Here is a 20706-nt window from a genome sequence, read left to right on the forward strand (position 1 = left end):
CAAGGTGTGCATCACACACACCTGCAAAACAGGCCATGGCCATCACTGTCATGTCACTCAAACCCTCCCAAACATCAACATGACATGGCAAGCAATACCCATACACCAATGCAGTAACGATAAGGTACACATTGCCATGTCCTAAATGTACAGTGGCATCGGACACTGCTGCCTGACCCGGAATCAGATGAAATGACAGACCAACAAAATCTCCCACCCAAAATAAGTCATTTCCAAATGCATTACAACAGTCGTAGACGTAACATCACAATGAATGCCTGTCTACATGCACATTATGCATTGCAAAATCAACACTGCAGCTCATGTGTGCAGTGTCCTACTCCTGCATCACACTGCTCAGCGCACAGCACAGTGAACAGCCATTGTGTGTGATGCACACCCTGAGCATCACATCTAAGTGACAGACCACGTCAAACATCAAATTAGGCATGTACTGGATCCATGATCGGTCACAGAACATGTGCTGCCGGGACACAGTGGGCACCAGAAGGCAAACAGTGTACACGTGGATATGTAAGGGTGGGAGTACATGTAGTGCATCAGAGTGCAAGTGTGTGGTTCTGCAAGGACATGCACTCCACATATGCATGTGCACTCAAGTGACCATCAGTGTTCCCTACACATCACATGTGAACATCCACCATGTGTACACCCCAGCATGTCAAACCACAACTATCCCCTCGCACCTGAAAGGAAAACACAACACATGAACAGGCATTGATCAGCAGAACACAACATGTACATAGGATACCACCATTACTATGTCAGAGTTCCCATCACACTGCAGGGCAAGGCAACTATTAACAACACCCCCCCTCCCTCTCAAATGACCATGACCCACTGAACAACTGCACCTGGGTCATGGAGCCTCCAAACCTCAATTCCACCTGGCCACAGGATCACCTTTACCCTTCGTCACCATCTCCCACCTTGTGTGTTAAAAGATGCCTGAACCCTCAGAATCCACACTCATTTCCAAAATCACAAAATCCAAGGCATAAAAACGAACCCGAACCCCCTCCAGTAGATGACTTGACGTAGCAGTACCTCACAAAGGCCAAGTACTACCACAATGATGCAACAACCAAGGTAGCACAGCAAAACAATGTCACGACAGGATGTGAGACATGTGTGGTACATGACATAGGATGATGCACCATGAATGGATGTGTACTGTCACAGGTCCCCTGTACAGGCGCGGGAGTGCCACGAAACAACCACCCCCACCATGTCCCGGGTGCCTGCAAGGTCAAACTCACACAGGCCCCTGAGACCCTGGTGGGGAATGAGGTTCAGGGATATGCAGTCGGGACAGGTGTTGACACACTGGATGACTGGAATGAGTGGCAGGAGAGGGGAGGAGGAATGACACATAAAACTAGGGAATGCACGAAAATGTACAACCTGCATGAAAACATACACAATCCAAACAAACTTGGACATCATTGTCATGGCCTTCTGTAGTCCAGGCTCAGGAGTGGTACGAACCAACCACCCCCTCTAGGGTTTTGGCGCCTGCAAGTTCGGGGCTTACACAGGCATCTGCAACCCCAGTGGGGAAAGAGGGTCAGGGAACGTTGCTTGGATAGGCAGGGGAAGCAGGAACACCGGGTAGAGGGTACAGGTTTCAAAATTGCATAGGATCACGTGTGATTAGGGAGAAAAAACATACCAAATTGAACCACACATACATCCATGCATCAGTACACTCCCCAGCAAGCCTATGCAGAGCAGTTCGTAAGAAAAACAACAAGACACTTAGCTCTGGTTTTAAGTGCTGGCCTCCTGCCTGCGCACTCTCAGGTCCGGTTACAGGAGCACTGCAATGCTGCAAAGAGAGCCACAGTCAACAACCTGTACGTGCCAATTACACAAAAACACAACACCAAACATGCCCCATAGCAACAAACTACTCTACAAACAGACAATCTGTGGTTGATGCTTCGTACCCATATATAACATCACCCCTTTGACGGGTCATACACAGTCAATGCAGTAAGTCAGCCGCTGGTGGGTGCGTGGCAAATGGAACACCAATGTGTCACAATTCACACAACATGCAATGTTCCCTGGGTAAGCAGACAGACCCATATAGCAAGCCATGACTACAGACCAAGTTGCGTACCACCATGACCGAAACAAAGTTGGCAGTGCATTTATCATGAAGTACGTGGAAAAGACATCCACTGCACCCGAGTATGTCCCTTGCTGTATGTCCCTGTGAGCTGCCCCTTTCCATGTCTCGGAAGGCTACATGGTTGATACAAGTGCCTCAATGGACCTTGGTGTACCGGAGGATATGTGCCACTGCCCCTGCATGTGTCCCAGACAACCCTACTATCAACAGCCATCAGTCCACAAACACATCTGAGCTGCATTGTGTGCTTCGACACCAATATTCGTCTAAGCTCACCCTCAGTGCTGTGACTAAGCCTGCATGTGCAACTCGCCTGGTGCAAGCTTTGTTGTGTCGTGGCCCCCCTGTGATGCTCACCTTGCCTGGAGTTCCTTGGAACATGTCAGCAGTTCTAGGATGTGGGTCTGCAATCACTGTGCCTCTGCTTGTGCACACATGTGCATGTGGGCACCAACAAACGGGTCCAGAATTCCGTCGTCCAATGGGCCATGTCTGCTGGCAAAGGTGCTCTGGAGGCTCATCCCCCTGCAGAAAGGGCATGAAACACATGATTAATGCTTCAAAGTCATATGTGTGTGTCTCATCAAGCATCTCATTACTTGACCATGTCAGAGAGTCACATCACAAATCACACCATCAGTCCGTCTTTCACCTCTAAAGTGTGGAACACTATCTACAGCATGAATTGCAACAAGCACATGTACAGGAAAGATATGAAACATACTACACAATGCATAGTAATCAATGTCCACATTAATCATGACACACCCCATCTAGCAAAAGCTGAACAGTGGACAATGACACCTAAATCATCCCCACTAGGGGTGTCAACACAAGTCACACAGCACCAGACATGCCACAGATATGACAGTCCAAAGCCCTTGTGTAAAATGCTGTAACACCGAACCATCCTTGCGAGCCCATGAATAAGGGAAGCAGGAGTGGCATATGTGAGTCAAGGACCCCAAGCAGCAAACACATACACAAGACAACCATGAAGGGCCCAGCTGGAACAGACAGTGGATGCCTTCAAAAGCCACAAAGCACCGCACCGTCACATGAAAGCACAATAGACTAGCAATTTTAAACTAACTCAACTATTAACTAATTACACTAACTATGGAAAACCTACATTACCTATTTAAACTAACTATCAAACAGAAACTTAACTAACTAAACTAAAAGAAAAATCAAAAATGGCCACATACGACCTGGGGAGGAGGGGAGGCACCCAGGAGGGGGAGGTACAGGGTGCTGCTCAACATCCACATGCGATGATGCTGAGCCAAAAAAAAAATCCTCCATGGGCTCAACGCCTGCACAGCACGACCTATGTGGGAGATAGATGGTCGTCCGAGTCTGGCTCATCCTGGAAAGGAGGACGTGGCACAGTAGCCTGGCCACGCCTAGCCGCAGCTTGCCCCTCGTCGGCAGCAAGTCTGCCGGACTGGTGAGCCTGGTTCTGTGTGGCAATGTGACGTAGGTCTGCATGCAGAACCTCACATGATACACGTGCTTCCTCTTGCAAGGTATCACATGTAACACGGAGTTCCTCCTGCAAGGCCTGGCTGGACAACCGCTGCACCTCCCTGCAAGCCTGTAGCTCAGCCGAGATGGTACGCTCAAGCTGTGCAAACCTCTCCTCTGCCTGCTGCCTCTGGGACATCATAAGGACACCCAGAGTGGATCTGAGGGAAGCATACTCCTCCCTCAGGGCATCCATGTGCGCCTCTGCGTGAGCAGCAATTGCTTGACGCAGAGACGACATTTCAGCCTGGCGTGCCCTGTCTGAGGCCACCATGCCCAGCCTGAGCGAGCGGGCCATGGACCGTGCCGCCTGCTGCTGGAGAAGCACCTGCCTAGCAGTGGGGAGCACAGATCGGGCCACACGCTCCATGCTCTCAGCGATGTTCTCCATTGCTGCCCCCTGCCGTTCGGAATTGGCAGTCATGTCTTGCTCCCACTCAGTATACAGCGGTTGCGCGCGGCGACCGCGTTGCCGGGCTTGACCCCTGCGGGACCCAAGGACCGGGGGTCCTCGCTGTGTTGGCACCGCCTGCGGCTGCACGACTACATGCCTCCTTCGACGTGATGTCCCAGGCACATCAGTGACTGGTGTGGAGGGTGACCCTGCATCCCGATCCACCACGGGCGGAGGAACCAAGACTGTCTGGTCCCTCAGTGCAGGTGTCGCAGACAGAGGAGTGTCCACATCAGAATCACTCACCCCTGACACATGGACTTGATGCTCATCCAACTCAACATGGACGTCAGAGTCGTCATCAAGGCTGGACTCATAGGCAGCCAGAGACAAGATGGACTGCAGCACTTGGGGGTTTTCGTGGCCTACCACCCCACGACCCCCACTAGTGCCTGGTTGATGTGGTGTTACCAACCCTGTGTTTGGCATGACAACACCATCCTCTGCCTCCATTGCGTCATCACCTGAAAAATAGAGAGAAAAAGGTCAATACACATGTCAGAAGCACACGACACACACACACACCGACAGCAAAGGCATCCGGCAGACATGTGACACACAACATATGACCTGGCATGCATGCTGGGTCTACTTTGAATAGCTTCTGTGATCAGACCTGTTGAAAGGTGGCAGTTTCCATGGAAGTGGGTCTATGCAGTGCAGAAAATGTGTACGCCACTCACTACCTACATGTACAAGCACTACATGGTGTGTGCCAGGAAATGTGAAGGCAGTGCAATGTCAAATTCAGACATCACGTGCATTGTGCATTCAATGTGTACCATGTCTAGAAGCCAAGCACCCCTCCACCCCAGTACCAAAGCAGGGATGCCTAGCATGGTATCAAAAGGCTGACCATACACCTGTGTATTGACAGGCAGTGTTGACTGGCATCAACAGCTTAATGTGATTCAAATCACAACACTGCAAATGATGCTGGGACAGTGGGCAGGACACATGATGGAAACTCCGGAGGCCGCCCACGTGTGAAGAAGACACAACAAGAGTTGGACAGAGTCATTGGCCATTGAACAGGCTGAGGCCTGTGAGCCACACAGATTGTCAGAGCCTAAACATGTGTGCAACGCAGGACTGAGCCACAGTTGACATGGGAAGGCTGATGAGATGGCAGGCAATGTATGTAACCAAGGACTTATATTACAGTAATCATCCAGTCAAGGACACATAGGGGCATGCGTGCAATGCACATGGAGCATGAATGGGCACTCATGTCCCCGCGGGACATCTGACCCATGCACAGTACAAGTGAGATACCCTGCACCGAGTACTAAGGCTGTACCACACGGCATATGTCTCGCAGATTCTACGCTGGAAGTTAGCATCTACACAGGACACATGAACAAGAAAGTACACATTGGCAAGATTGAAGCAGACCAGTGCAAAGGTGGAACTGGGGTGCAGAGTGGCGGAGGAGGGGCAAGGGAGCATGCCTACATGGAGTCCCGCATGCAGGCAGAGGAGACATGCATGACGGTAGCATTGCATTACTTACACATCAGAACCATGTACACGTCAAATGTAGCAGCAATCATGCACAACACATCCCACAAGTGAAACATACACGTCCTCAACAAACACGCATCAACACTCACTGGACTGGGCATCAAAGTCCAGCATCTCTCCCACTCCTTCGACCAATTCAGGTGGTATGAACTCCGCAATGAGAACCTCATGCGGAGTGAGTTCTTCCTCCTCTGGTGCAGGCCCACCGGCAGTCACCAGAGTCAAGTTGTAATTTGAGGCACGCATGGCCTTAGTGCTGCGCTTGATGCCATTCCAACGCTTTTTGCACTCCTGCGCCGTGCGCACCTCATGGCCGAATGAACTGACATGTTCCGCAACATGCTTCCAGTGGGTGTCACGTTGGGCAGCCGTAGTCTGACAATTGGCACCCACTAGCATGTCACGGCTGTGGCCCCGCACGTAGTCCACGAGGAAGTCCAGTTCCTGCTTACAGAAAGGCTTCTTCCTCGACGTGCAGGAGGTCGTGGCTGTGTGTGGGGTCCCAGCCTGTGCTGCAGGTGCAACCTTCCTCCTCTTGGACTGTGGCGCAGACCCTGGCTGGCTAATGCTGCCCTGACCAGTATGGCCAATGGGTTTGGTGGATTGAGCCAAGGGAGTGGCAGGTGGAGGGATGACCAAAGGCCTGACTTGTGTCAGTGGCAGCTGGGTGCCCACTAATGGACCCTGCGCAGCAACATCAGCTGTGGCAGGGTCATTGACCGCAACGGTCCTGGTTGGCAGACTCACAACCGGGGTGCTGTTGGGTGCATCTGCCCCTGCACTTGCCAACACCCGGCTGTTCGGTGCAGCAGATGACATGACTGCCCCAGGGACTCGTGTCTTGGTCTGAGCAGCCCGGCCTGCCCCTATGGTTTCCCCCTGGCCTGTTGGAGATCTACCAAGGGCTCTTCAAGTGCCAACACAGCCTGCGCTGGCAGACCCTGAGCCTGGGTGGCGGTGTCCACAGCTGCACCTGCAGCTACCACTAGCCTTGGGCCTGTGCCAGTCGATGGAACGGACTGCCGGGTCATATGGGTGCCAGTGCCAGATGCAGGAGCTGCATCCCCCAGAACCACAGGGGGTGGTGGCATGGCTGCACCGACACATGGCACAACATTGTGCTGAAGTGGCGCACCCCTGCCTCTTCCCCCTCTGTGGCTGCCCTGGACACCCTGGAGTCCCCCTACTCCCTGGTCACCACGGCCACGTCCCCGAGCACGCCCGCCACGAGGAGTACGCCCAGCTGAGGCGCCCCTCACCTTTGGTGGCCTCCCAACCATGGCACAGATGTAGTTGTGCTGGCACAGATGGAGTGGTGCCAATGGGAGGTGTACACCACAATTGACCTGGGCAATTAGGGTGAAGGGGGTGGGAAGCAAGATGTTAACAACCCCCCTGCACCTGCAAGGTTGTATGTGACCCCGGTGATGTGGTGACGGGTCACGCAACGCTCAGGCACCCCAAAACTGCAGTAAAACCGTGCACGCAACCCTGCAGCCTACGTGCGTGGATTCAACCTCCCGCAGTACGCGGTGGCACCCAGTAACACGAATAACGCGTACCCGTGGGACAAGCAGGCTACTATGACATCGAAAATGGGTGCGATACACAGGGGCACCCGCAGTGGGAAAAAGAGCGTGTGCGACTCACCGTCTGACTAGCGCGATGCAGAAAAACACGCGTAGCCAATACCCCCGCCAAAAGAAGAGATACGTCCTTGATAGCTGTGAAGTTGTGATGGCGCGCAAAACAACAGGAAGCAGCAACACACGTCGGTCTCCACGAAAGGCACGTACAGCGAACTGCTGGGCCCGTTCACCTTTAACCCGTGCTGAGGGAAACGCACGCGCGCGTCACGTCACTTACGCGCATGGGCCCTTTCCTCGTATTACACACGGACGTGCAGTTTTCCATGCGCGCTTACGCGCATGGGCCCTTTCCTCGTATTACACGCGGACGTGCAGTTTTTCACGCGCGCTGAAATGCCATGCATGTCTGTAAGCATCACGTCACAGGGGTGCTTGCGCTTGAGGGGCCTTCAGTCCAATGAAAATGCGTATGCGTGCAGACGCGCTTACGCGCTAAGGGCCTTTCCTCGAATTACACGCTGACATGCACATTTTTCACGTGCCATATCACTCCGTATCAAGCTGGCCACGCGTAAACACACGGAAGACCAAGCTCGTTCCCAGAAGGCTGAACTACTGCCCCCCAGAGCCCTGAGCACGCTCCCACCTGCCATCTGCTGCTGCCTGACTGCCTGCTGCCCACGTGCCCTGCCATTTGCTGCCTGCACATCAGCCAGGGGTGCTGTTGCTGTGACCACCCCTGCTGGAACCGAAGACTCCCGACTGGGATTCCATCGCTCCACAGCCCAGCCCCAGGACCCAGTTGCCCACCCACTCCTGCCTCTGGGCTTGTCATGTCGGGGCAAATACCATCTGGGACCACTGACAACCCCCGGCCAGAGAGCCAGAGGGGCAACAGCTTCATTGCCACCGAAGTTGGTGTCCTGGTGGAGCAAGTCCTGGGGCAGTATGATGCCCTCTTCGGAAGTTCCCGCGCCGACAAGGAAGGACGGACTCGGATCTGGACTGACATCGTGACTGCCATCAACGCGGAGGGGGTGGCAGTCCGCGACTTACAACATGTCAAGAAGCGCTGGGAGGACTTCAGGTCAAGGACCCTGAACAAGGCCCGGCGCCTCTTGAAGGCAGCGGATGCCAAGGGGCGCCGGGGCCACTTGTCGGAAGAACAGATGAGGGTCCTGGAACGCATATCCCCAGCGCTCCACGTCCAGGTCCTTGAGAAGTAGACCCGTCTGGAGTCGAGAGGTGAGTGTACATGCATCCTGATTGTGAGCAGTGCGTGTGGTGATTATTCAGTAGTGTGCAGGTTGCACATCTGTTTGTATGGGGTCGAGTATGGGTGGGGGTGTACAGGGCCGTGGGGCTGACACATGTGAGGGCTGTAATGTGTGAGACATGGATGGTGCTTGTGTGTGTAGGCTTGCATGCCAAATGCAGTTGTGTGGGCACACATGTTTGGATGAATGTGTATGTAAGTAGACATGTCCGTGATGTCACGCATGTACGTTGTTTTTGGCTGCATGTATCAGCACTGTGTACATGTGCATGTGTGTGTATTTGACAAGGGTGCAACAGTGATGCAACATGGATGCATGTGACAGCGGTATGTGGAAGCCTGATTGGCAGATGTGACATGGATGCCCGTCTGAACACTGCGACACTTGGCAGAGGTGTACACATGCATGCAAGTGTGGTGGTGTGTGTACATGTGTGGTGCACTTCCTGTGTTGCATGTGATTTCTGGCTCACCTTTGGCTGCTCATGCTGTTGTATGTGTATGGATGGTGGTGGCAGTTGCGATATGGCTGTGGTATGGCTCATGTGTGCGAGTTGTAATGACATGTGTGTTGGGGATTGTGATGACATGTCTGAGGTTTGCCAATGCCACTCATGTACAACTGTCATGTGTGTATGTGTCCATTGTACAGTGCCCTGATGCCTGTGTTTTGTTTCTCCTTATCTGCAGCGTCAACTGATGAAGAGGGCGGAGAAGGTGCTGTGGAGCACAGCGGCGGGGATCCCACCGCCAGCCGGAGACGCAAGGCCCGGCTCCCCTCCCATGTTGTCATCTCGTCGGGGAGTGAGGAGTCCGGTGCCCCGTCCCAGGCCGCAGCTGCCGGGGGGAGGTCCAAGAGGCAAAGGTTGGAGTTGGACTCCTCGGCAGCAGAAGGGGCAGCTGGGACCCCACAGGGCCCAACAGGGGAAGATGGCATGGAGTCATCCAGGTTGGTGGGGGGTTTGGTGGAGGAGGAGGCCGTGCAAGCACCAGAGACGGGGTCTGGAGGTAGGGATCCCACTGGTGCTAGTGGTGCAGTGCAGGACCAGGGACAGGAGGCAGCACAGGCCGCCGCGGAGGTGCCTGTGTGCAATCCTGTCCCTGATCCTGTCCCTGCATCATCTTGCACCAGCAGGGATGCCTACGTCCAGACCCGTTTTCAGGCAGGGGATGTGCTCACGTCAACTGGCCTTCCTCTGCCTGCGGACGTGGCTATCCAGGTCCGGGTGGAGCCTGTCCTGGCTGGTGTGGCGTTGCGTCAACGGGCCATGCGAGGTGACCTGCAGTCTTTTCATGAAGAGACTGCACGTCATCTCGAATGGCTCGTTGACCACGTCAGCCTGCTGGGACAGGTCACCCAGGCCGGATTCCTCCGTCTGATGGGGCTTGCTACGACCCCCTCCTCAACTGGACCCCCTACGCGCCAGTCGTCCTCTGTGCCATCTTCCCACCCATCAGTCACCTGGGTGCCCTGTGGAGCTGCCTCTGACGGTGCGGCCAGGCTGGTGGAGGAGGCATCCCTGCCACAGTCAGGAGTCGGACGTCCAGCAGGGGTGGCCACATCTACGACTGCACCCGAGCCGGCGGAGGATGTGCAGGCAGCAGGAGGCAGTGCACGGGCAGAGGCACAGCAGCAGCAGCAACGTGGTGGGAGCCATGAAGGCTCGGGGCCTTCAACATCGGAGGGGCAGGCATCGGCCGGAGGGCAGGAGGACCCAAGACAGAGAGTGTCTTCCTTCCGTGTAGCAGCAGTTGGGCCACGCCATAGATGCGGAGCGGCAGCGGGTGGAAGAGGCACGGCTCACAATGGTCAGGGCGGAGAACTCCATGCGGAGGGCCCTGAGGCGGGCCGAGTGCCTCGAGGCAATCCGCAGGGGTTTGGAGGTGGAGACGTCGACGGCCCTGCGGACCCTTGGGGCCATGGAGGAGGACCGCCTCCGGGACATTGAGGAGGAGTTCGATGATGCCCTGGCCTGGGACATCCACAAGTGAGCCGTGAAACTAGCCCGCTGCCCTTGTACATAGTTATGTAGGTAGTGTTAGGTTTCATTTTTGTTTTTATTTTATTTGGACCTTTCGGACATTGGCCACATTTTTGTATATAGTTTATTTTATTAGTTAGTGTAGTTAGATAGGTTTCCTTTATTTTGTTGGGATAATGGACCCTGGCTTGTTCCCATGTACATAGTTCGCAGTTGGATTGTATTTTTTTTTCACTTTTTAACCATGGAGCAATGGCTTTCTTTTTTATTTCCCATTGGATTTTGTTTTGTGGACATTGACTTTGGACAACATTACTTTGGAATTTTATTTTTGGTTTTGCTTTTTTTAACGGACATGCTTCTTTTCATTTTTGTATATTCACATTTCTGTTTCTTCATTTTTTATTCTATTTATGTTTCCTTTGATACATATTTTTTTGGTGAACTTCAATGTGTGGTATCTCATTGGTTTCATGCATTTCATGATATGTGTTTTGAGATTCACTGACACCCATTGGGTGTATGTGAGGGAAATGTGTTTGTTTCGGAACTTGCAATTGGTGTTCTGTGATGTAATTGCAAATTATGAGTGGGTGGATGCAATACTCGGGTGGGTGTTTTGCATTTGGAGGCTGACCATAGGGACCAGGGATCTAGATTGTGATGACATGTTGGCTGGGGAACATGAGTTGTACATGGGTGGGGGCCTGCTGGCAGCTGCCCCACAGTGCTGGGGGGCGGGAGTGGTGGGGAACATGAGTTGGACATGGGTGGGGGCCTGCTGGCAGGTGCCCCACAGTGCTGGGGGGTGGGGGTGGGGGTGGTGGGGAACATGAGTTGGACATGGGTGTGGGCCTGCTGGCAGGTGCCCCACAGTGGTGGGGGGTGGGGTGCTGGGAGACATGGGTGGGGGCCTGGTGGAGGTTGCCCCTGCACTGCTGGGGGGTGGGGGTGGTGGGAGACATGGGTGGGGGCCTGGTGGTGGGTGCCCCTGCACTGCTGGGGGGTGGGGGTGGTGGGGAACATGAGTTGGACATGAGTGGGGGCCTGCTGGCAGGTGCCCCACAGTGCTGGGGGGTGGGGTTGGTGGGGAACATGAGTTGGACATGGGTGGGGGCCTGCTGGCAGGTGCCCCACAGTGCTGGGGGTGGGGGTGGTGGGGAACATGAGTTGGACATGGGTGGGGGCCTGCTGGCAGGTGCCCCACAGTGCTGGGGGGTGGGGGTGGTGGGAGACATGGGTGGGGGCCTGGTGGAGGCTGCCCCTGCACTGCTGGGGAGTGGGGGTGGTGGGAGACATGGGTGGGGGCCTGGTGGAGGCTGCCCCTGCACTGCTGGGGGTGGGGTGGTGGGAGACATGGGTGGGGGCCTGGTGGAGGCTGCCCCTGGTGGCTGGGGGGTGGGGGTGCTGGGAGACATGGGTGGGGGCCTGGTGGAGGCTGCCCCTGCACTGCTGGGGGGTGAGGGGTGGGTGGGAGACATGGGTGGGGGCCTGGTGGAGGCTGCCCCTGGGGAGTGGGGGGTGGGGGTGCTGGGAGACATGGGTGGGGGCCTGGTGGAGGCTGCCCCTGGTGACTGGGGGGGTGGGGGTGGTGGGAGACATGGGTGGGGGCCTGGTGGAGGCTGCCCCTGCACTGCTGGGGGGTGGGGGTGGTGGTCGACATGGGTGGGGGCCTGGTGGATGCTGCCCCTGGTGGCTGGGGGGTGGGGGTGCTGGGAGACATGGGTGGGGGCCTGGTGGACGCTGCCCCTGGTGACTGGGGGGGTGGGGGTGCTGGGAGACATGGGTGGGGGCCTGGTGGAGGCTGCCCCTGGTGGCTGGGGGGTGGGGGTGGTGGGAGACATCGGTGGGGCCTGCTGGCAGGTGCCCCACAGTGCTGGGGGGTGGGGGTGGTGGGTAACATGAGTTGGACATGGGTGGGGGCCTGCTGGCAGGTGCCCCACAGTGCTGGGGGGTGGGGGTGGTGGGGATCATGAGTTGGACATGGGTGGGGGCCTGCTGGCAGGTGCCCCACAGTGCTGGGGGGTGGGGGTGGTGGGAGACATGGGTGGGGGCCTGGTGGAGGCTGTCTGCACTGCTGGGGGAGGGTGGTGGGAGACATGGGTGGGGGCCTGGTGGTGGGTGCCCCTGGTGGCTGGGGGTGCAGGGGGACATGCGTTGGTGGGCAGTAGTGCAAGTTGACATGTGGGTTGGCTGGTGGGCATGGCCATGGTGGATGGGGTGCCTGCAGGACATGTGCTGGGTAGGCCCCTGTGGTGTGAGCCACCTGCAGGGGCCGTGGAGGGTGTAGAGGGAACACCTGGGAGGACCCACACGTGCAATTCACGTGTGCTGCTCCCGGCGCACCCCTGTAATACACGTACCCTGATGAGATCGCGTGTGGAACTTCCCGTGCACCCCTGGAATACACGTACCCCGCTCAATCGCATGTGTAACTTCCCGCACATCCCCGAAATACACGTACCCCGCTCAATCGCGTGTGTAACTTCCCACGTGCCGCCGAAATACACGTACCCCGCTCAATCGCGTGTGTGACTTCCCGCGCACCCCCGAAATACACGTACCCCGCTCAATCGCATGTGTAACTTCCCGCGCGCCCCCGAAATACACGTATCCCGCTCAATCGCGTGTGTAACTTCCCGCGCGCCCCCGAAATACACGTACCCCGCTCAATCACGTGTGTAACTTCCCGCGCACCCCCGAAATACACGTACCCCGCTCAATCGCATGTGTAACTTCCCGCGCGCCCCCGAAATACACGTACCCCGCTCAATCGCGTGTGTAACTTCCCGCGCGCCCCCGAAATACACGTACCCCGCTCAATCGCGTGTGTAAATTCCGGCACACCCACGAAATACACGTACCCCGCTCAATCGCGTGTGTAACTTCCTGCGCGCCCCCAAAATACACGTACCCCGCTCGCACAGGCCCATTGCTGTATGTTGCCACTTTTGTGATGCGCTGGGACTCTACCGCCTGCCTTCGTGTGGCGGACGTGTTTCAGCTTGTGCGTGTCTTTGGCTGTGCGTGGCTTTGCCCTATTCGATTCCATGAATACGTGTGGTTCGAGTGCGTGTGGGCGTTCCGTCTGCTTCCCTGCAGTACATCCCCAGTTACGCCCTTATTTTCGCGCGTTGTTCCCCATTCCGCATGTTACGCCCCGTGTCCCGCCCACTTTCTGGTGTATGCGCCGAGGTTGTGCGCTTTCACTGTGCGCGTTGCGCACGCCTTTCGGGATGTTGCAGTGACTTGTGCGCCATGCACGGGTTTGGCGCACATCCCGAGGTGTACATGCGCAGGGACTTCCATGAATCGCACGGGTGCGCGTGCGCCTGTTTTTTTCCGCTTGCGCCTGCTTGCGCGAAGATTTTCGGCGCACGTTTGTTCCATGAATCGGCCCCTAAGTAACATACTCAAAAGAGTGCCTTATTTGTCTTTCCCTCCTCGCATTGAAACTGAGTTATACATTGTAGTTCATCACCCGGCTTTTATAAATAAGACTGAATACATGATAGCAAATTGGTAGTCTAGGGTTACATCTTTCATTTCTAGACCCAGATCTAGAGGCTGATTAAGCCGTAAGGCTGGTTTGGACTCAGTTCCTGGATGGACACTACAGTTCCCATGAGCAGCTGGGCGACCTGCAGTCCACCGCGTAAACAACAGAGGGTAGCGTGATGATGTCATCACGCCAACAGGACAAATCACGTAAGACTGGCTGATACGATCGTACCGCGTAGACAAACACTTGCGCGCAGACAAACGGGACGGAACAGACTCGAAGAGAAACGAAAACGTAAATGAAAGATTTTTTCCGCACACATAATTAGGCAATATGATGGATTTATTGTCACGCTAGAAATGTTATTGCCATAGGTTCCACTATCTGGGATTCCTTGCGGGACGACCGAGGGCTATTGGAAAGTACGACTGAACCAAACAAATCACAAACAGGCGTTGTGGTGTGCGGGCCCTGCCTTAAGTATTTTTGGTAAGATATGGGAACAAATGGCTAAGGCAGACTTCGAAAAAAGAGGTGGTTTGATAAGTCACTATTGAAATTTTGGGTTTGTTGTAGATACAAAGAAAATTAGAACATTCTTTGGACCATTAGATCCCTGAAAGTGAAACGCATTTCTCCAAGGGAAAAGTGAAAATAAGAGGCTTTGGAGAGCAGCATAGCAGCATCAGGGATGTTGCATTTGTGAGTTCCAATGATGACAATACGGTATACTGTTTGAATACAATTGTGATGTAATATCGAGTGAAAAGAAACAGAAAAAGATTGTTGATGTTTCAAATAAACAGGAAAAAGTACAGATTCAACGTAATAGTGTCCATTGAAGAGAATTCTCTGATAAATACAATATTCAGGGATATATTCCTTGGGGTTTTTAATAAGATAAGTTAGAGCATGTTTTTTGACATCGTTGCCTTGTTGATGCATTACACAAAGTCCACAAGATATTGATATGTATGTCAATTGGTTTTAATTTTGTAGATCTGTGGGAAAATTCCTCGCTCTTAGTATGCAACACGCACAGAATGGATGCGTGACATAAAAGAAAATGTGTCCTGAAGACAGAGTCTATGAAAATACAAAAACAATGGGTTTGAACTGTATTTAAAAATGTGTATAGATTCCAGAAACACATGTCGAGTGTTGACACACTGGGTTCCTTATAAATGGGGAACATTTTGTCTTGTATATATCACTGATGTGTGGGTATTTGCAAGAGTTGGGTGAAGGCACACCATAGAAATGTGTGTTTATACAAGAAAGCATATTGACTAAGATGAAATGGTGTTGAGTAGAGACAAATAAAACATTTGTCCTTTTTATAATTGTTTTAAATGTATTGTGATAGACATTAAAAATATGTATATTTTTTGGAAATAACCTTGTGTGACTACCTGAAGTGAGAAAGGGTGGATTGTGTATGTGTCATAGACAGCTTTATACCCTAAAGGAAGGAAGCTGTGTATATGGGGTGTTTTTCTGTGTGATAGATTGTAGTCCTTTCCCATAAGGCCCCTAAAAAGAGGACAACACAGCTCTTGTTAGCTGACCTGTCCAAGAGCCTGCAAAACATGCCCTAGGTGGTTAGCATGCTCTTCCCACGATTGACTGAATACTGCAACGTCATCCATATATGCCATGCAGAATTCCTCCATCCCAGCCAGAACCTGATTTACCATCCTTTGGAATGTCGCAGGTGCATTGTTCAATCCAAAAGGAATAACCTTAAATTGGTACATTTATCTTGCAAGGCCTCTGCCTTGTTGGGATCATAACTAGAACTAGCTGGTCTTGAGTGAACTCAACCATGTTAGCCTTTTGGTCACGCCAATGTTTGACCAAAGCTTGTCCAGCTTTCAGGTTATCACTTGCTTCTACCATCATTTGTGACATTCTCCTCCGGAGACCTATCACATAGTCAGTCACTCTGACTGGCTTGGTGGAAGGAGCACTCTCCAACCCCTCCTTAATCAGTGCCAATGGAACTCTGACTGCATGGCCATAAAGAAGTTCAAAGGGAGAATAACCTATCCCTCCTGAGGGACTTCTCGATAAGCAAAGAGAAGGCATGGCAATAGAAGGTCCCACTTTCTTTTAAGGGGATCTTCTAAAGCACTTATCATGCACTTCATGGTTCTGTTGAACCTTTCTACCAATCCATTTGTCTGAGGGTGGTAGGCGGTAGAGAACTTGTAAGTAACTCCACAGGTTTTCCACATGGCTTACATGTAGTGGGACATACAATTTGACCCCCAGTCAGAGATTACTTCCTTAGGAAACCCAACCCTGGTAAAAAATACCAAGGAGGGCCTTAGCCACAGCCTGAGCTGTAACAGTCCTCATAGGAATTGCCTCAGGGTACCTAGTAGCATGGTCTACTACAACAAGGATAAACCTGTTGCCTGAGGAGGTTGGGGGATCAAGAGGACCAACAATGTCAATCCCTACCCTCTCAAATGGGACTCCCACAACTGGGAGAGGCACTAAAGGTTCTACATTCTTGGACCCAACCTTACCAGAAGTTTGGCAGGTATGGCAGCTTTTGCAAAACTTATCTACCTCAGCCCCCATCTTTGGCCAATAAAAGTAGAGTGATAGCCTTTCCTTGGTCTTCTTGAAACTCATGGGCCAGTTGCTAGAACTGTTGTCTGTTTTCTTGAGGTACTACAAGCTGCTTGTAGTCTCCAGGTGCAGACTCAGTTGGTTCACTGTAGAAGAGGCCATCTTCCCAGTGTAACCTATACTTTCCAGGCTCTTGCCCATCAGCCTGAGAAGCTGCCTGTTGGCGAAGACCTTCCAGAGTTGGACATTCTCTCTGTTCCTTCCTGAAGTCTGCCCTGTTGGGTCCACCTTCTGCCAATAAAGACTGCAGCTCAGGATGGTCAACAGGATCCAGATCTCCAATGAGTTCTTGGCCTTCCACTAGCTCTTCTTCGGAGTGTAGCTCAACCATACAGAACAAATGAAGCTTGAATTAGAATTCAAAAGAATTAGTGCTCAAACAGAACAACTGCACCAAGAACTAAGGCTCAGAGAAATGGAGCTCAACCATGAGCTAGAAATGAAAAAAATTGTCTGTGGAAAGTGCTTCTCTCTCCGAATCCTCTAGGAGTTCCAGTCCCAAAAGACCCCAGATGCCTAAGGAGTTGGTGGGTATGTATGAACCTAAGTTGGATGTGTTGGACTGGTTGAGTTTCTTTGAATATAATCATGGGCTCCAGAACATCACAGGAAATGAGTTACTTTCCTGGTTGTTCTCTAGGCACCCCCCTGTTGCAACTGATGTGGTAATGGAGTTGGGGGAGGAGGTTAAGAAGGATTATGAATGTGTGAAGCTAGCTTTGATAGCTAGATTTGGGAAGACCCCTTCCCAGTACCTTAAGAGGTTTAGGACCCTCAAGAAGCACGATGGTACCCCTTGGGCTACCTGGGTGAGTGAATGTTTGAAGAACTTAGAGGGATGGATTAAGGGTTACAAAGTGAACACTTATGAGGGAATGAAGAATCTTGTGATGTTGGAGTCAATGTATGATGCCTGCTCTCCTGAGCTCAGAAAGCACTTGGCTGATTCAAAGGAATTAGATTCCAGGAAACTAGCTAAGGGTGCTGACTTGTGGGTTGCCAACAGGGCTACTCACAAGGACTCTGGGGTAACTCAGAAAAAGGATGAGGGGAAACAGCCAAAAAAGGACTCCAAAGAGAATTCTAATAATTCCAATCCCACAGAGGGCCCCAAACAAAACAATAAGGGTAAGCCACAAGGGAAACCAAATCAGAGTAGTGTACCCTCTGGTGGAAAACCAGAAGGAGGTCAGAGCAAGCCACCATTCCAGAAAGCATTTGGTAAATGCTATGTTTGTAGCTCGCCTGACCATGTGAAAGGAGATCCCAGATGTAAGGGTAAACCTTCAGGGGTCCAGCTTGTCTCCTTAGCCTTCGCTCCAGAGGAGGAAGTACAAATGGCAAGTGGAAACTTTCTACTGCTGACTGATGAACCCATTGGAGTCTCAGTCAGTGTTTCTTTAGTGTCTCTGGGTCTGTGGGAACAACAGAATTTAGATGTCTATAACTCTATCCCAGATAACACTAAAGAGTATTATAAGGACAGTGTCCAGGTGAATGGTCAGGAGACTCCTGCCATTAGGGACACTGGGGCCAGCATAACTGTGGTGGATAAATCTTTATTTTCAGGCTGAGGATGTTGCTAAGGCACCCAAACGCCTCACCAAGTTATCTGGAGGGCCTGTACAGATGCTTCCCCAATTACCAGTTCTCATCCAGTGTAATGACATGACTGTGAAGATACCTGTCAGCATACAAAGTGAGGTACCAGGAATGGTTCTGTTGGGTAATGACCTGAAAACTCTTGGAGTAGTGTCACATACCCCCAGACCTCCTAGTAAAAGGTTACAGGAGCTCACCAGACCTGCAAGGGAGAGAACCATGAGAGGTACTCCCAAGGAGATGATGAAGAAAGATATCACTCCTACTCCACTGGAGTTACAACTTGCTATCACTGAACAAAAAGAAGCAAAGGGGAAACCCAAGACTTCCAAGAAACAGCCAACAGCAAGCACTCCAGTGGTTCCAACAAGCACTTCCCCTAGGTTGTCCAAAGTTACACCTGTAACTCCACCTCCAGCTGAGGCTGAAAGGGAGGTAAAAGTTAACAGGCCCCAGGCTAACCCAGGTTAGAAAGTCGAGGATTTACTGTCACCCCGAACGATCTGTCGCAAGGGAAGCCAGGCGGGACACAGTACCTGAAAATGGGAAGATCGCTCGAGCGGGGCAGTTGTTCCTGGCAGCGGGTGCAAGTCAGTGTTTCGTCCAGAGGAAGAGGAGGTGTTGACGTGGAGGAAAGCTGAAAGTCGTTGCACTGCCAGGGAAGAAACCAGCCGCAGAGTTTCCCGGTTACAAGGTACTGCCCTTTTCTTCGCGGTAGTGGTAAACCTTGGTATTCCGGTTGCCGGGGTGCTTGGCACGGGCAAGGCGGCCACGAGATGGTCCAGGAAGGCAAAAAGACTGGCAAACTGGTTATCCTCACCAGTCAAAGGAAGAAGACTCTCCGGACTGGAGATCTCCTCTGTCGTCGGGAAAAGTGGTGAGACGGTTCAGCAGGGCTCCACCGTTGGTGTCGTCATTGCAGGTCGGCTTGGCTTCTTCCTCCTCGGATTCTTTAGGTCCTGTGGCGACCTCTGAAGTTCCAGTCCCCAAGGCCCTGCTTTTATGCAGAAAACCCCCATTCATTCAGCCTAGCTGTCACTCAAACATATGCTAAGTGGTGAGCCGGGTGGCTCACCACTTGGGCCAATCACACAGAGTGCAACTTGAGTTACCGAGGCAACTCAGTCCAGGGTGCCTAAACCCCCTCCCACACCCCCTGTGGTACCCAGACAGAGTGGCACCACTTTTGGAGGCTTCTGTGGAGAAGCCCGCCAAAAAGTGGAACAAAGGGCTCGACTTGGGTTGGAGTCACAGAAGCGAAAACAAATGCCATTTTGGAACCCAGTATCAGCAAAAAATACCAACCGGTGAATTTATATTAATTTAATAAACCGGCTGTATGTTCGAGGCTACATTAAAAAGTGGTAGCCTCGAACAATGGGAAAATCCCATAGGAATATATTCGCGGTCGAATATAAAAAGTAGTATCCACTGCCACCAGCCAAAACTCGGTCGGGGGGACTGGACAGTGCCCCCTCGAACAACAGACCCCGGGGCAAACGAATTGCCCCGACCAGTACGTCCACAATATGATGGTTTGTACTGGTTCTGTTCACAATTTAAGACTAGTAAAGCCAATGGTGACTTTACATGCCCTGGGAGACAGTAGTCAGTCCCAGGGTGTGGAGTCTATGGGCCTCATTACAACTCAGGCGTTAAGGGTTAACGCCGTTGTTAACCCTTAACGCCTTATTCCGATTTTAACGGCTGCTTTTAGCAGCCGTTAAAATCCATGGCGCTAAACCGCCTTGGTGCTAATTACGCCACCGTAATTTACGGTGGCGTAATTAGCGCCTTCCCCACTCCCATTATGCCCTATGGGGCAAAAATGGGAATGGGGAAGGGTAAAATGGGAAATGGGGATTTACCGCCCCACTCACCTTGGAATGGGGCGGTAAATCCGCCATCCATCATGGTGTAAACATAGTTTACACCATGGTGGTAAAGTTGGCGTACTTACCGCCTGGGTCGTAATGACCCCCTATGTTTGGGGGTCGCTACAACACCCCTGGGTTACGGCACGGAGGGTGCTGTGTAACCCACATATCAAAAACACATGAAGCCCTATGGGGTAAAGGACCCCATAGCCCATAAAACACATACAAAGTCAAATGAACACCTCAAATCATGTCTAAGAGTGGGAGGAAAAGAGTCTCACTCTTAGCAGGAGAAAAAAAATAAACCCCAAAAATCCAGCAAAGCTGCTGGGGGACTCACTAGGTTTGGGAAATTAGCCTTTACAGAGAATGCTCCCTAACAGCTGCAGAATTGTTCAAAATTCAGGTTACATCAGAGGAAAGAAATCAGTGCTTTATGAGCACAGGGACAATGCTGGAGAACGGTGACCACCATTCCTCTCCTCGACACAATCTGGGAATCCGGATCCAAGATCCTATCTACGCCCTTGTCTACTCCGGCTCTGGTGTTCAGACCAGAGAAGAAATATAAAGCA

The sequence above is a fragment of the Ambystoma mexicanum genome, chromosome 1p, assembly GCF_040938575.1.
Source record: "Ambystoma mexicanum isolate Mex_15411 chromosome 1p, UKY_AmexF1_1, whole genome shotgun sequence".
NCBI lineage: Eukaryota > Metazoa > Chordata > Amphibia > Caudata > Ambystomatidae > Ambystoma > Ambystoma mexicanum.